The sequence below is a fragment of the Dendronephthya gigantea genome, unplaced genomic scaffold (genome assembly GCF_004324835.1).
Source record: "Dendronephthya gigantea isolate DGI-Jeju-01 unplaced genomic scaffold, DenGig_1.0 000432F, whole genome shotgun sequence".
NCBI lineage: Eukaryota > Metazoa > Cnidaria > Anthozoa > Malacalcyonacea > Nephtheidae > Dendronephthya > Dendronephthya gigantea.
This window is the reverse complement of record NW_021163442.1, coordinates 14,711-24,784: the sequence shown is the minus strand read 5'-3', so window position 1 is coordinate 24,784 and position 10,074 is coordinate 14,711. Positions and strand designations below refer to the sequence as shown.

The following is a 10,074-nucleotide window of genomic DNA, read 5'->3' as shown; positions in this document are numbered from 1 at the left end:
ATATTTTGGCAGTTGCTTTTGGCTTTTTCTCATACTTCTTTTCTCTTTAATTTCTTCTTAGTATTAGTATTTTTTCTAAATATATTTTCTCTTATTATTTTTTTCATGAAATTCTTTTTTTCTTTGGTGTTGAAGAAAGTTGAAAGGCACCCAGTTTCATTAATTAATATTTTTTAGTGTGAAATGTGATGAATTATGTGACAATTTTCAAAACTTGGATTTATAAATCTTTTTTCTTTGTAAAGTTTAAGAAATAAACCTTTTTCGTCTGATGGTGTTAGTGTTTTTGTTTTGCAAGTTCTTCTGTGTGACGTGACAATTCTAAATTAAACCTCTTAGTATTTTTTAGTATTTTTCTAAGTTAAACCTATTAGTATTTTCTTCGATTGCTCTAGTTTTTTTTCCTCTAGTTTTTTCTTCTATTTCTCTATTTTTTCTTTTATTTATCTAGTTTTTTTTGTATTTTCTCTTGTCTTTTATTCTCTAGTTTTTTTCTGTAGTTTTTCTAGTTAGGTTTTTTCTTTTCTCTGGTTTTTTCTTCTATTTCTCGAGTTTTTTTTCTATTTAGTTTTTTTCTCTAGTTTTTTCCTAATGTTTTTTTCTCTAGTTTTTCTAGTTAGTTTTCTTTTCTCTGTTTTTTTCTTCTATTTCTCGAGTTTTTTTTCTATTTTTCTACTTAGTGTTTTCTCTAGTTTTTTCTTAATGTTTTTCTCTCTTTTGTTTTTCTAGTTAGTTTTTTCTCTGTTTTTTTCTTCTATTTCTCTAGGTTTTTTTTCTCTAGTTTTTTCTTCTATTCCTCTAGTGTTTTTTTTTATTTTCTCTTGTCTTTTATTCTCTAGTTTTTTTCTCCAGTTTTTCTATTTAGTTTTCTTTTCTCTGGTTTTTTCTTCTATTTCTCTAGTTTTTTTCTATTTTTCTACTTTGTTTTTTTCTCTGGTTTTTTCCTAATGTTTTTTTCTTGTTTTTTTCTCTAGTTTTTCTAGTTAGTTTTCTTATCTTTGGTTTTTTCTTCTATTTCTCTTTTTTTTTCTATTTTTCTACTTAGTGTTTTCTCTAGTTTTTTCTTAATGTTTTTCTCTTGTTTGTTTTTCTAGTTAGTTTTTTCTCTGTTTTTTTCTTCTATTTCTCTAGTTTTTTTTTCTCTAGTTTTTTCTTTTCTCTACTTTTTTCCCGAGATTCATTCTCGGAAGGATTCACTTTTTTCTCGAGATTCATTTTCGGTTTCACTTTTTTCTCCAGATTCATTTTCAAATTCAAATTTTTTCCCGAGATTCATTCTCGGAAGGATTCACTTTTTTCTCGAGATTCATTTTTGGATTCACTTTTTTTTCTCCACATTCAGATTCATTTTCAGTTTTACCTTTTTCTCCAGATTCATTTTTTGAATCTCGAGAAAAAATTTGAATTTGAAAATGAATCTGGAGAAAAAAGTGAAACCGAAAATGAATCTCGAGAAAAAAGTGAATCCTTCCGAGAATGAATCTCGGGAAAAAAGTGATTCTGAATCTGAATGTGGAGAAAATAACTGAATCCAAAATAAATCTCCAGAAAAAAGTGAATCCTTCCGAGAATGAATCTCGAGAAAAAAGTGATTCTGAATCTGAATGTGGAGAAAATAACTGAATCCAAAATGAATCTCGAGAAAAAAGTGAATCCTTCCGAGAATGAATCTCGAGAAAAAATTTGAATTTGAAAATGAATCTCGAGAAAAAAGTGAATCCTTCCGAGAATGAATCTCGAGAAAAAATTTGAATTTGAAAATGAATCTCGAGAAAAAAGTGAATCCTTCCGAGAATGAATCTCGAGAAAAAAGTGATTCCGAATCCGAATGTGGAGAAAATAACTGAATCCAAAATGAATCTCGAGAAAAAAGTGAATCCTTCCGAGAATGAATCTCGGGAAAAAAGTGATTCCGAATCCGAATGTGGAGAAAATAACTGAATCCAAAATGAATCTCGAGAAAAAAGTGAATCCTTCCGATAATGAATCTCGAGAAAAAAGTGAATCCTTCCGAGAATGAATCTCGAGAAAAAGTGAATCCAAAAATGAATCTCGAGAAAAAGTGAATCAAAAATGAATCTGGAGAAAAAAGTGAATCCTTCCGAGAATGAATCTCGAGAAAAAGTGAATCCAAAAATGAATTTCGAGAAAAAGTGAATCCAAAAATTAATCTAGGGAAAAAGTGAATCCAAAAATGAATCTCGAGAAAAAAGTGAATCCAAAAATGAATCTCGAGAAAAAAGTGAATCCAAAAATGAATCTCGAGAAAAAGTGAATCCAAAAATGAATCTCGAGAAAAAAGTGAATCCAAAAATGAATCTCGAGAAAAAGTGAATCCAAAAATGAATCTCGAGAAAAAGTGAACCCAAAAATGAATCTTAAGAAAAAAGTGAATCCTTCCGAGAATGAATCTCGAGAAAAAGTGAATCCAAAAATGAATCTGGAGAAAAAGTGAATCCAAAATGAATCTCGAGAAAAAAGTGAATCCTTCGAGAATGAATCTCAAAAAAAAAGTGAATCCAAAAATGAATCTCAAGAAAAAAGTGAATCCAAAAATGAATCTCGAGAAAAAGTGAATCCAAAAATTAATCTCGGGAAAAAGTGAATCCAAAAATGAATCTCGAGAAAAAGTGAATCCAAAAATGAATTTCGAGAAAAAGTGAATCCAAAAATTAATCTCGGGAAAAAGTGAATCCAAAAATGAATCTCGAGAAAAAAGTGAATCCAAAAATGAATCTCGAGAAAAAAGTGAATCCAAAAATGAATCTCGAGAAAAAGTGAATCCAAAAATGAATCTCGAGAAAAAATGAATCCAAAAATGAATCTCGAGAAAAAGTGAACCCAAAAATGAATCTAAGAAAAAAAGTGAATCCTTCCGAGAATGAATCTCGAGAAAAAGTGAATCCAAAAATGAATCTGGAGAAAAAGTGAATCCAAAAATTAATCTCGGGAAAAAGTGAATCCAAAAATGAATCTCGAGAAAAAAGTGAATCCTTCCGAGAATGAATCTCGGGAAAAAAGTGATTCCGAATCCGAATGTGGAGAAAATAACTGAATCCAAAATGAATCTCGAGAAAAAAGTGAATCCTTCCGATAATGAATCTCGAGAAAAAAGTGAATCCTTCCGAGAATGAATCTCGAGAAAAAGTGAATCCAAAAATGAATCTCGAGAAAAAGTGAATCAAAAATGAATCTGGAGAAAAAAGTGAATCCTTCCGAGAATGAATCTCGAGAAAAAGTGAATCCAAAAATGAATTTCGAGAAAAAGTGAATCCAAAAATTAATCTTGGGAAAAAGTGAATCCAAAAATGAATCTCGAGAAAAAGTGAATCCAAAAATGAATTTCGAGAAAAAGTGAATCCAAAAATTAATCTCGGGAAAAAGTGAATCCAAAAATGAATCTCGAGAAAAAAGTGAATCCAAAAATGAATCTCGAGAAAAAAGTGAATCCAAAAATGAATCTCGAGAAAAAGTGAATCCAAAAATGAATCTCGAGAAAAAAGTGAATCCAAAAATGAATCTCGAGAAAAAGTGAATCCAAAAATGAATCTCGAGAACAAGTGAACCCAAAAATGAATCTTAAGAAAAAAGTGAATCCTTCCGAGAATGAATCTCGAGAAAAAGTGAATCCAAAAATGAATCTGGAGAAAAAGTGAATCCAAAAATGAATCTCGAGAAAAAAGTGAATCCTTCCGAGAATGAATCTCAAAAAAAAAGTGAATCCAAAAATGAATCTCAAGAAAAAAGTGAATCCAAAAATGAATCTCGAGAAAAAGTGAATCCAAAAATTAATCTCGGGAAAAAGTGAATCCAAAAATGAATCTCGAGAAAAAGTGAATCCAAAAATGAATTTCGAGAAAAAGTGAATCCAAAAATTAATCTCGGGAAAAAGTGAATCCAAAAATTAATCTCGAGAAAAAAGTGAATCCAAAAATGAATCTCGAGAAAAAAGTGAATCCAAAAATGAATCTCGAGAAAAAGTGAATCCAAAAATGAATCTCGAGAAAAAATGAATCCAAAAATGAATCTCGAGAAAAAGTGAACCCAAAAATGAATCTTAAGAAAAAAGTGAATCCTTCCGAGAATGAATCTCGAGAAAAAGTGAATCCAAAAATGAATCTGGAGAAAAAGTGAATCCAAAAATGAATCTCGAGAAAAAAGTGAATCCAAAAATGAATCTCGAGAAAAAAGTGAATCCAAAAATGAATCTCGAGAAAAAGTGAATCCAAAAATGAATCTCGGGAAAAAGTGAATCTAAAAATGAATCTCGAGAAAAAGTGAACCCAAAAATGAATCTCAAGAAAAAAGTGAATCCTTCCGAGAATGAATCTCGAGAAAAGGTGAATCCAAAAATGAATCTGGAGAAAAAGTGAATCCAAAAATTAATCTCGGGAAAAAGTGAATCCAAAAATGAATCTCGAGAAAAAAGTGAATCCAAAAATGAATCTCGAGAAAAAGTGAATCCAAAAATGAATCTCGGGAAAAAGTGAATCCAAAAATGAATCTCGAGAAAAAGTGAACCCAAAAATGAATCTCAAGAAAAAAGTGAATCCTTCCGAGAATGAATTCGAGAAAAAGTGAACCCAAATGAATCTCGAGAAAAAGTGAACCTTCAAAAATGAATCTCGAGAAAAGTGAATCCTGAATCTCAAAAATGAATCTCGGGAAAAAGTGAATCCAAAAATGAATCTCGAGAAAAAAGTGAATCCAAAAATGAATCTCGAGAAAAAGTGAATCCAAAAATGAATCTCGGGAAAAAGTGAATCCAAAAATGAATCTCGAGAAAAAAGTGAATCCTTCCGAGAATGAATCTCGAGAAAAAGTGAATCCAAAAATGAATCTCGAGAAAAAAGTGAATCCAAAAATGAATCTCGAGAAAAAAGTGAATCCTTCCAAGAATGAATCTCGGGAAAAAGTGAATCCAAAAATGAATCTCGAGAAAAAGTGAATCCAAAAATGAATCTCGAGAAAAAAGTGAATCCTTCCGAGAATGAATCTCGAGAAAAAGTGAATCCAAAAATGAATCTCGAGAAAAAGTTAATCCAAAAATTAATCTCGGGAAAAAGTGAATCCAAAAATGAATTCTCAAAAAGAAAAAAAAAAGTAAATCCAAAAATGAATCTCGAGAAAAAAGTGAATCCAAAAATGAATCTCGAGAAAAAGTGAATCCAAAAATGAATCTCAAGAAAAAAGTAAATCCAAAAATGAATCTCGAGAAAAAGTGAACCCAAAAATGAATCTCAAGAAAAAAGTGAATCCTTCCGAGAATGAATCTCGAGAAAAAAGTGAATCCTTCCGAGAATGAATCTCGAGAAAAAGTGAATCCAAAAATGAATCTGGAGAAAAAGTGAATCCAAAAATTAATCTCGGGAAAAAGTGAATCCAAAAATGAATCTCGAGAAAAAAGTGAATCCAAAAATGAATCTCGAGAAAAAGTGAATCCAAAAATGAATCTCGGGAAAAAGTGAATCCAAAAATGAATCTCGAGAAAAAAGTGAATCCAAAAATGAATCTCGAGAAAAAAGTGAATCCTTCCGAGAATGAATCTCGAGAAAAAAGTGAATCCTTCCGAGAATGAATCTCGAGAAAAAGTGAATCCAAAAATGAATCTCGAGAAAAAAGTGAATCCAAAAATGAATCTCGAGAAAAAAGTGAATCCAAAAATGAATCTCGAGAAAAAGTGAATCCAAAAATTAATCTCGGGAAAAAGTGAATCCAAAAATGAATCTCGGGAAAAAGTGAATCCAAAAATGAATCTCGGGAAAAAGTTAATCCAAAAATGAATCTCGAGAAAAAAGTGAATCCTTCCGAGAATGAATCTCGAGAAAAAGTGAATCCAAAAATGAATCTCGGGAAAAAGTGAATCCAAAAATGAATCTCGAGAAAAAAGTGAATCCTTCCAAGAATGAATCTCGGGAAAAAGTGAATCCAAAAATGAATCTCGAGAAAAAGTGAATCCAAAAATGAATCTCGAGAAAAAAGTGAATCCTTCCGAGAATGAATCTCGAGAAAAAGTGAATCCAAAAATGAATCTCGAGAAAAAAGTGAATCCAAAAATAATCTCGGGAAAAAAGTGAATCAAAATGAAATCTCAGAAAAAAGTAAATCCAAAAATGAATCTCGAGAAAAAAGTGAATCCAAAATGAATCTCGAGAAAAAGTGAATCCAAAAAAATCTCGGGAAAAAGTGAATCCAAAAATGAATCTCGAGAAAAAAGTGAATCCTTCCGAGAATGAATCTCGAGAAAAAGTGAATCCAAAAATGAATCTCGAGAAAAAGTGAATCCAAAAATGAATCTCGGGAAAAAGTGAATCCAAAAATGAATCTCGAGAAAAAAGTGAATCCTTCCGAGAATGAATCTCGAGAAAAAAGTGAATCCTTCCGAGAATGAATCTCGAGAAAAAGTGAATCCAAAAATTAATCTCGAGAAAAAGTGAATCCAAAAATGGAATCTTCGAGAATGAAGTGAATCCTTCCGAGAATGAATCTGAGAAAAAGTGAATCCAAAAATGAATCTCGGAAAAAGTGAATCCAAAAATGAATCTCGAGAAAAAGTGAATCCTTCCGAGAATGAATCTCGAGAAAAAGTGAATCCAAAAATGAATCTCGAGAAAAAGTGAATCCAAAAATGAATCTCGAGAAAAAGTGAATCCAAAAATGAATCTCGAGAAAAAGTGAATCCAAAAAGAATCTCGGAATCCAAAAAAGTGAATCCAAAAATGAATCTCGAGAAAAAAGTGAATCCTTCCGAGAATGAATCTCGAGAAAAAAGTGATTCTGAATCTGAATGTGGAGAAAAAAACTCAATCCAAAATGAATCTCGAGAAAAAAGTGAATCCCAATTTGAATCTGAAGAAAAAAATTAAAAACAAAAAGGAATCTCGAGAAAAAAGTAAATCCCTACAAGAATGAATCTCGTGAAAAAAATGATTCCGAATCTAAATGTGTAGAAAAAAAGTGAATCCAAAAATGAATCTCGAGAAAAAAGTGTATCCTTCCGAGAATGAATCTTGATAAAAAAGTAATTCCGAATCTTAATGTGTAGAAAAAAGCGAAACTGAAAATGAATCTTGAGAAAAAAGGGAATCCCAATTTGAATCTGGAGAAAAAAAGTGAATCTAAAAATGGGTGTGCTGAAGTGGGCAGTCTGACCACGCCCAAAAAAAATGGAAGTTGAAAGTCAAAGCATAAGGAAGTAGCAAAAAAAGCACCGCCCACTAGAAGTGACATCATAGTTAGATTTAAGTGGGCATGTCTGACCACGGATACAAAAAATCAGAAGTTGAAAGTCAAAGCGTAAGGAAGTAGAGAAATAAGCCACGCTCACCAAAAGTGGCGTCATAATTAGATTAAGTAGGCGTGTCTGAGCACGCCCACAAAAAATTGGAAGTTGAAAGTCAAAGCGTAAGGAAGTAGCGAAATAAGCCCGCCCACCGGAAGTGACATCATAATTAGAATAAATTGCCGTGTTTGACCACGCCCACAAAAAATCGGAAGTTGAAAGTCAAAGTGTAAGGAAGTAGGGAAATAAGCCCCGCCCACCGGAGAAGACTTTATAATTAGATTTGCGTGTCTGACTACGCCTACAAAAAATCGGTAAGCTTAGCTTTAGGCACAACAAATTATATATTACATACCAAACCCACAATATAAGGCTGCCAGCATCTCTTAACAAATGTGATAGCAAGATTTGCAAGCCCTTGCTGTGGCTCTGTCTGTATCTACAAAGAAACAAGACAACTGCTAACACTTATATTATAGAAATGTCTTTACGGAATTATTAAATTTATATTATTTCAGAAAAACATGTTTAAGTAACATAAGAAAGAACAATATATTTTGAAGCCAGGATCAATGGCATAACCAAGATTGGCATACTGGATCATCTCTTATTGATTCAGCGTTACAACAGCAGGAAACCTGCACAAACTAACTATATTTACACCGGATAATTCTATCAGCTCTAAACAGTTCATCCTGCAGTAAGCAACATCTGTTGTTAAAAATCACCTACCAGCGTAACATATGTTTCACATCATTCAACCATGAAAGACGAATGATAACATCCTTGTCTGCAACGATATCACCCTGACTCTTTTCAATTTTCCCCTAGACAGGTTCAACAACTGATATAAAGCACAAGATGATAAGAAGCACACCCAAGATTGGAGTTACCTGAAACACATCAAGTAATAACATGTTTATTTCACACGTTTACATACCCTGTGTTTTCTCTATTATAAAATAATTGTCACCACTAAATGCAGAAGATACTTTTGAACCAACAACATCTTGAGAGACCACTAAAAAGTTGTCATTATATAGTTAAGACAATGAAATAATATAGTCTTGATAATGGTAATACTTTCAAAAATATCCTGGAGACAGATAAAATGTATAATAATGATCTTTCTCACCTGCTAACAGGGATTTCAAAAGAAAACAAAGCCAACATTTGTGTTCTTCTTCCAGGGACAAAAAAGTCAGCAATGCAGCTTGTTTGAATTGTTTAAATTTGTATTCAGTCGGTTACCATGAATGATGAAGAAAGAAATGCCTAAAAATACGTTTGTTTGCTTTTTAGCATAAGTGAAAATTTTGAACTGGTAAACATTATATGGGTTGCTAGCTAGCTGAAAATATTTCTCCTGTGATTTATAGCTTTGGGTAAAACAAACTGTATATTACATACCAAACCCACAATATTAGGACTGCCAGCATCTCCTAACAAATGTGATAGTAGGATTTGAATTCCGATGCTGTGGCTCTGTCTATATCTACAAAGAAACAAGACAACTACTAACAATTATATTATAGAAATGACTTTACCGAAATAATAAATTTATATAATTTCAGAAATACATATTTAACTTGCATAAGAAAGAACAATATATTTTAAAGCCAGGAATGGCATACTGGATCATCTCTTATTGAATCAGTGTTTACTACAGCAAGAAACCTACACAAACTAACTATATTTATACTGCATAATTCTATCAGTTAAAATCACCTACCAGCATAACATATCAAATACATCCTGGAGTCAGATAAAACTTAACAATGATCTTTCTCACCTGCCAACATGGATTTCAAAATAAAACAAAGCCAACATTCGTGTTCTTCTACCAGAGACAAAAAGGCCAGCAATGCAGCTTGTTTGAGTTATTTGAACCTGGTATTAGGTTGGTTGCCATGAATGATGAAGAAAGAAATGCCTAAAAATACATTTGTTGGCTCTTTAGCATAGGTGCAAAATTTTGAACTGGTAAACGTGATATGAGTTGCTAGCTATATATAATAACTCTTCATACTCTTTGTGCATCAGTATATATAATAACTCTTTGTGCATCAGTATATATATATATATATATATATATATATATATATATATATATATATATATATATATATATATATATATAAACTCTTCGTACATTCTAGTACAATTTGCTTAAAAATTAATATACCTATATAAATTTCTGGCTACATTATATAACCTATGATGCATAAGTGTCCTGTGCAAGGAAACAATCTTACCTTGGCTATCGAAGAGGGTAAATTCCAATCATCAAAGTATATATCTCAAAATGCAACGTGGCCACTAGGAAACCTGAGAATGTTACAAATAATAAGCATAAGTCACCATATTATAGTTTACTCTATGTAGATTGTAAAATGGAATGGTTACTATCTTGATATAGTAATTGTTGGTTGGTTTTTTCCCCATCAGATTTCATGAAGAGTAAAGTGCTAGCAACTTTCCTTACATCCAAAATATAAGGTAAATGCATCTGGATTGATCACACATACTGGAGCAACATTAAGCAGATATAATAAGATGAATAGTACATAATTCAGTATCAATATTCAATATGTGGCTTCAATTCATGAATTTAAAGCCTGAAAGTTTCCAGTTACTAAACAGCTAGTACAATTTCCTTGGGAATTAATTAATAATTAATATAACTTTCTACATTAAAAACCAATATAAGTCTCATGTGAAAAGGAAACACTCTTACTTTGGCTTCTGAAGAAACAGGAACATATCCAACACAAATCTTGAACAAAAAACAA

The 10,074-nt window shown here is 31.5% G+C and overlaps 2 long non-coding RNA genes across 2 annotated transcripts; both read right to left on the bottom strand.

Moving 5' to 3' along the window:
- Positions 1-8,234: 8,234 nt before the first annotated feature.
- On the bottom strand, positions 8,235-8,749 carry LOC114543281. The gene is made up of 3 exons (XR_003689960.1): positions 8,693-8,749; positions 8,418-8,557; positions 8,235-8,303 (listed from the first exon to the last, which is right to left on the bottom strand). It is a non-coding gene; the product is annotated as an uncharacterized LOC114543281 (long non-coding RNA).
- Positions 8,750-9,132: 383 nt separating this feature from the next.
- Positions 9,133-9,801, bottom strand: LOC114543282. The gene is made up of 3 exons (XR_003689961.1): positions 9,689-9,801; positions 9,538-9,610; positions 9,133-9,215 (listed from the first exon to the last, which is right to left on the bottom strand). It is a non-coding gene; the product is annotated as an uncharacterized LOC114543282 (long non-coding RNA).
- Positions 9,802-10,074: the final 273 nt, after the last annotated feature.